The sequence below is a fragment of the Rhinichthys klamathensis genome, unplaced genomic scaffold (genome assembly GCF_029890125.1).
Source record: "Rhinichthys klamathensis goyatoka isolate OS25496 unplaced genomic scaffold, OSU_Roscu_1.1 h1tg000272l_1, whole genome shotgun sequence".
Taxonomy (NCBI): Eukaryota; Metazoa; Chordata; class Actinopteri; order Cypriniformes; family Leuciscidae; genus Rhinichthys; species Rhinichthys klamathensis.
Genome location: NW_026606792.1, coordinates 116,296 through 123,872, shown reverse-complemented (window position 1 = coordinate 123,872; position 7,577 = coordinate 116,296).

The window sequence follows — 7,577 nt, the reverse complement described above, 5'->3', positions numbered from 1 at the left end:
GGCCCTAAGCAAAATTCTGCTAAGGGGCCCTCTACCTGACCCGTGACGCCGTGACGTGAGCTATGTAAACCATTTGCCAATGCTACACAGTCACACTCACACCTGACACTTCAGTGCTCCAAATACAATCCTCCCTCCTTTAAACAAAACAGTCAAAGAACAGAATGAGGTTCAAACAAACAATATTTATTGAATGAGTATTTTCCATAGAATATTAAGATAACAAGTGAATATTATTAAGTAAGTGAAAATTAACGTAAACATAAATAAGAATAATATAATAAATTATAACTCTGAGCTTTGGCTTTTGGAATTTACTTTTGTTCTCTCTACAGCCTGGGCATTTTCGGCAGCAGTATGGGCAACACCAGTCTATTTGGACTGTCTAGAAGAAACTTAGAAGAATATCACATAGTTAGTTAAACAGTCATCGTTACATGTTACAAATGTGTAAACATTTGAATGTTTGAATTAAAATCTTACCATCAAAATATTCCTTTTCTGAATGATGTCATCATAGGACAGGTGTTTCCCCACATCATGATTTATGCTCATGATGGCCAATCCACTCAAACGTTCCTGTGACATTGAAGACCTCAGGTAGCTTTTGATGAGCTTTAATTTTGAAAAGCTCCTCTCTGACGATGCTACTATGGAGGGATTATTGGGACAGATTGAAAACTAAAAGTCTAAAACTAAAAGTCTTAAACGAAAACCAAAAGTCTAAGTTTGAAACTAAAAGTCTAAGTCGAAAACTAAAAGTCTAAGTCAAAAATGAATTTGGTATTTAGGATTGGGCATTTGGTATTTAGGATTGGGCATTTGGTATTTAGGATTGGGCATTTGGTATTTAGGATTGGGCATTTGGTATTTAGGATTGGGCATTTCGTATTTAGGATTGGGCATTTGGTCATTTAGCCATTTAGGATTTAGGATTGGGCATTTAGGGATTTAGGATTGGGCATTTAATCATTTAGGCATTTAGGATTGGGCATTTGAGGATTGAGGATTGAGGAGTGTATGCAAATAAGGAGGCGTGGCCCAAATACTGGAGGCTGGGTTTGAAATGGCTGGTGCAGATGCACCGTATGGACAGCAGAGGGAGCTCCAGTCAGTCCAGTGCTAAGGAGCACACTGTAATGAAACCAAACAGAGCGAGTGAGCAGGTCTGGAGCGAGGACTGTACTTTATAATGTGATAACTTCAACTTAATGACAGCGTTGTATAGGGGTACTGGAACGGTACATGTATTCCTATTGAACCGAACCGGTAGCCTACGGGCGTCACAGTTCGGTGCACGAATTTACACGGAGAATACACGGTATAAAAATAATTAAAACTCTAAATAGCGATACATTTCGCTCTATTCGCGTTTGGTGTGAACGCAGCATAATAAACAGGCTGCGATATCAAGATTGCAATGTTGGAGTGTGTGCTGCAAAGTTCAAACTGCAAAGTGTGTATATTTGTGTACACTCGCAATAAAATACAACATTGTGCTTTTGTCACACTCTAAAATCTTGTCAAACTGTAACCTACAACTGTCACCCAACCAAAATCACACACACACACACACACACACACTCTCTCTCCCTCTCGGGAGGGTGACTGCAGTTCTTAGGGCTATCCAAAGATTAGGATAGAGTTCCTCCAGGTTTTTCTCACAGAGAAATGAAAGCAACTCAAATGCAGTCATCTTATCTGATGGCAGATCAGGTAAATTCTGAATCTCGTGTGCCAGATCCATTCCACTGATGTCATAGTCATCTCTGAAGGTTAGAGTATTTTGAACTTCCATGCAGTGAGCCTTTAAAGATTCACTAGACATCTGTGAGGCAGTGCTGAAGTTTAGCAACACTCCATATTTGGATTTCACCTCGTTCAGTGTTTCAAATCTCTCATCCATGGATGTCACAGCAGAGTCGACCACAATGTTAAAGAAGTTGACCTCAAGGTTTTTCAGTGCATCAGTCACTGGTTCATCAGGAGCCTCATAGCTGAAATGCCTCTTGCTGTTTCTCAATCTCTTCTCTTTCAGAACAGCCTCCACATTCTTACTTCGCAAATGCTTTTGGCTGTTGTCTGTGCCTCAGAGAATCCAGTTTCCCGGTATGTAGCGAGGGAAGCCTTTGCATTCGAGATTAAATTAACTGCTATATCCAACTGCATTGAGGCGGATTGGAGGAGCTTGTTCACTATGTTTGTAATAGTCAGTATCTCACACCATACGACACAGCAAATCAAGAAGCGGTAGGACCCAACTTCCTCTGCAAGTGCTTGTGCCTCCACTTTGATTGTCTGTCTGGCTTCCAGTAATGCCTCCCGAACCTCAGATGCCTGGTGCCTTATTGCATGCACGCTTTTGAGCCTACTCTCCCATCTTGTGTCACTCCATGACTTCATGGTTATCTTCACGTGTTTCTTTAAAACACTCCATCTTTGTGTGCCAGCTGAAAAGAAGGTGAAGAGCTTTTGCACATGTCCAAAGAACCCTACTGAAGATTTGGCAGCATCTGCAATTACAAGGTTTAGAGTATGTGCTCCACATGGGACAAACACGGCTCTGGGATTTCTTCTGAGCAGTCTGGCTTGTACTCCTTGGTTCTTGCCTTTCATGTTGGCCCCATTATCAAAAGCTTGCCCTCTGCAATCTTCAAATGAAATCTTCAGCTCATTCAGCTTATTTAAGATGACAGTGGACAGATTTAAACCTGTTGTAGCCTCAACATTCACAAAGCCGAGGAAGTGCTCCTTGATCTCTGGCTTTCCCCTTAAAGCCACGCTTCTCAGAATAATGGACATTTGCTCTTGGTGACTAATGTCAGGTGTACAGTCCAAGATAATGGAGAAGTACTTTGAGTCTCTTATTTGAGTCACTATTGCTTCCAGAATTTTGCCACTCACAATCTGTATTATCTCATTCTGTGTGCGCTGCCCAAGGTAATGAGCATGTGTATCTCCATCTTTAATTTTGCTGAGATGGTTTTCCATAATGGGGTCAAATTTTGCCAGTAATTCAACCTCTTTTAGGAAGTTTCCATTATCTGGCTGGAAGAGTTTTTCTGACGAACCCCTGAATGCTAGGTTTCGTTCAGCCAGAGACTGGGTGATACTTATTAAACGTGTAAGGACATCCCGCCATCTCTTTCTTTCAGCCTCATAAATGGTCATTTGTATCTGGTCAAGAGTCTGTCCCCGACTTAGGCGCAGATCAAGTTCTCTCCACTTAATCATGTTTTGTGTGTGTTCAGGACTACTCTCATGGTGTTTCAGAATGGCATTGATATTTGACCAGTCATTCACACCTTCCTTTATAATTTTGTTGTATTTTGTTGAAAAGAGCTTACAGCAAAAACAATAAACAGCATTGTTTTTGATTGAGTATGAAAGCCAGCTCCTGTGAATCTTTTCCCCATTTGACAGTTGTCTCTGTAATAAGCCTGAATGGAAAGCTCTTCTAGACTTGTCTTTAGGAAAAGAAAAATCCAGTCCTGGTTTGAATGGACCTCTGCGCACTAACTCAGTCCTCAAAAAGTCTGTTAAGACTGGGGGCCAATCTGCTGGGTCATTTGGTGGAGCGGCAACTGTTCTATTTGGGTCTGAGCTGCTTGTATCTGCTGCTGGCTGTACACCTCTTGTTGTGCTAGTACTGACTGAGGCTGCCTGTACTTCACCTGGGTCTGTGTTAGTACTTGCTGAAGACGGCCGTACTGTATTTGCTGAAGCTGGCTGTATTGGGTTTGTGCTAGTACTGGATGAGGCTGCCTGTACTTCACCTGGGCCGGTCACTGTGTTAGTACTTGCTGAAGACGGCTGTATTGGGTTTGTGCTAGTACTGGCTGAGACTGCCTGTACTTCACCTGGGTCTGTGTTAGTACTTGCTGAAGACGGCTGTGCTGTATTTGCTGAAGCTGACTGTACTGGGTCTGTGCTAGTACTGGCTGAGGCTAGATGTGTATCAACTGAGTCTGTGCTTGTACTGGCTGATGATCCAGCATCTCCTCTACTGACAAACTTAAGCATAGCACCTGCAAATTATAGATAACTCATTTTATAAGCTTCATCAGACCCATTCAAACTGGCTCCCAATTTCCTTTTATACATTTTCAAATATAAAATACTATTTATACTATGGCTTGGCTCTTGTAATAGTTAACTAGTGAACTAGTAGTGATGCAGATATCAATAATCCCTGTGAGTGATGACATCATTGATATCAAGAATTAACTTTTGTACAAGTGAACATGTATCCTGATATCAAAAATAGACATTGGTAGATAAAAATGTAACTAAGGGGCCTTACTAGTAAAAAATAATCAAGAATTCACATTGCAAATAGTAAAAAAAAAAATTGAATTCTTGATATCAAAAATACATAAACTGTGAATGAATAAAAGCTAAAATGGCTTGCCATGGCATGTTAAAGTTTTTTTTTATTATGCATGTTGAAGCAATTCTTGATTTATGGTTATTATTTACTGAGGGATGTGCATCCATATTGACCAGTATATCCAGCTAATCAACATTTTAAATTCAATATAGCCTATATATCAATAGTCAATCAATGTCAAATTGTCAATATTGCTTTCCATCTTGCATAATTAGTGCTGCTGCAGTTGTTTAGAATGTTTAACTACACATTGACTGAGACTAGATAATCAGTGTCTTGTTTTAAAAGTATGTATGTATAATGTGTACTTTGATGAGGAGTGCCATCATTTCCCGCCCATATATTGTACAGTCCACATATATTTCTGCTTGAAAAATGCGCGTTTAATTTCGTGCACGCGCATATGAACGCATGATAGCCTAACACACGCGACGCGGTTATCTTTTCCGAGCTGCAGTAAACAAACACCGTTGCACAACTTGTACTTTGTTGTTTATCAAAAACAAACGTAATAAATAATTGTATTTTACTCTCACTTTTGTCAGTCAGGCACAAAGAGAAGTGATGCAAGAGATGCACTGCCTGTCTGCCCAGCGAGGTTAGCAAGACCGAAAAAACACAATAGAAATGCACATAAACTTAACTTTACTGACTGACATCAAACTTGGAGAGGAGAGAACACAAGTTTACCTGAATGTTGTTCCCGCAATTCACTCTCATGTTTTTTCTTCTTCCTCTTTTCGTGACCAGAGGGATAGTTTCGCTTCATTTTGTCAACATTAATTGACGCGATATGACACGAGGAGGGGGAGGCGGGGCCTTGAGTAATTTGCGGGGCCCTACGCAGCTTGCGTAGTGAGCGTATAGGGCGGATCGGCTCTGATCCACACACACTCCTCCTCTACTGTGATCCACACACACTCCTGTTCTACTGTGATCCACACACACTCCTGTTCTACTGTGATCCACACACACTCCTGTTCTACTGTGATCCACACACACTCCTGTTCTACTGTGATCCACACACACTCCTGTTCTACTGTGATCCACACACACTCCTGTTCTACTGTGATCCAAACACACTTCTGTTCTACTGTGATTCACACACACTCCTGTTCTACTGTGATCCACACACACTCCTGTTCTACTGTGATCCACACACACTCCTGTTCACTCCTGTTCTACTGTGATCCACACACACTCCTGTTCTACTGTGATCCACACACACTCCTGTTCTACTGTGATCCACACACACTCCTGTTCTACTGTGATCCACACACACTCCTGTTCTACTGTGATCCACACACACTCCTGTTCACTCCTGTTCTACTGTGATCCACACACACTCCTGTTCTACTGTGATCCACACACACTCCTGTTCTACTGTGATCCACACACACTCCTGTTCTACTGTGATCCACACACACTCCTGTTCTACTGTGATCCACACACACTCCTGTTCTACTGTGATCCACACACACTCCTGTTCTACTGTGATCCAAACACACTCCTGTTCTACTGTGATCCACACACACTCCTGTTCTACTGTGATCCACACACACTCCTGTTCTACTGTGATCCACACACACTCCTACTCTACTGTGATCCACACACACTCCTGTTCTACTGTGATCCACACACACTCCTGTTCTACTGTGATCCAAACACACTTCTGTTCTACTGTGATCCACACACACTCCTGTTCTACTGTGATCCACACACACTCCTGTTCTACTGTGATCCACACACACTCCTACTCTACTGTGATCCACACACACTCCTGTTCTACTGTGATCCACACACACTCCTGTTCTACTGTGATCCAAACACACTCCTGTTCTACTGTGATCCACACACACTCCTGTTCTACTGTGATCCACACACACTCCTGTTCTACTGTGATCCACACACACTCCTGTTCTACTGTGATCCACACACACTCCTACTCTACTGTGATCCACACACACTCCTGTTCTACTGTGATCCACACACACTCCTGTTCTACTGTGATCCACACACACTCCTGTTCTACTGTGATCCACACACACTCCTGTTCTACTGTGATCCACACACACTCCTGTTCTACTGTGATCCACACACACTCCTGTTCTACTGTGATCCACACACACTCCTGTTCTACTGTGATCCACACACACTCCTGTTCTACTGTGATCCACACACACTCCTCCTCTACTGTGATCCACACACACTCCTGTTCTACTGTGATCCACACACACTCCTGTTCTACTGTGATCCACACACACTCCTGTTCTACTGTGATCCACACACACTCCTGTTCTACTGTGATCCACACACACTCCTCCTCTACTGTGATCCACACACACTCCTGTTCTACTGTGATCCACACACACTCCTGTTCTACTGTGATCCACACACACTCCTGTTCTACTGTGATCCACACACACTCCTGTTCTACTGTGATCCACACACACTCCTGTTCTACTGTGATCCACACACACTCCTGTTCTACTGTGATCCACACACACTCCTGTTCTACTGTGATCCACACACACTCCTGTTCTACTGTGATCCACACACACTCCTGTTCTACTGTGATCCACACACACTCCTGTTCTACTGTGATCCACACACACTCCTGTTCTACTGTGATCCACACACACTCCTGTTCTACTGTGATCCACACACACTCCTGTTCTACTGTGATCCACACACACTCCTGTTCTACTGTGATCCACACACACTCCTGTTCTACTGTGATCCACACACACTCCTGTTCTACTGTGATCCACACACACTCCTGTTCTACTGTGATCCACACACACTCCTGTTCTACTGTGATCCACACACACTCCTGTTCTACTGTGATCCACACACACTCCTGTTCTACTGTGATCCACACACACTCCTACTCTACTGTGATCCACACACACTCCTGTTCTACTGTGATCCACACACACTCCTCCTCTACTGTGATCCACACACACTCCTGTTCTACTGTGATCCACACACACTCCTGTTCTACTGTGATCCACACACACTCCTGTTCTACTGTGATCCACACACACTCCTACTCTACTGTGATCCACACACACTCCTGTTCTACTGTGATCCACACACACTCCTCCTCTACTGTGATCCACACACACTCCTGTTCTACTGTGATCCACACACACTCCTGTTCTACTGTGATCCACACACACTCCTG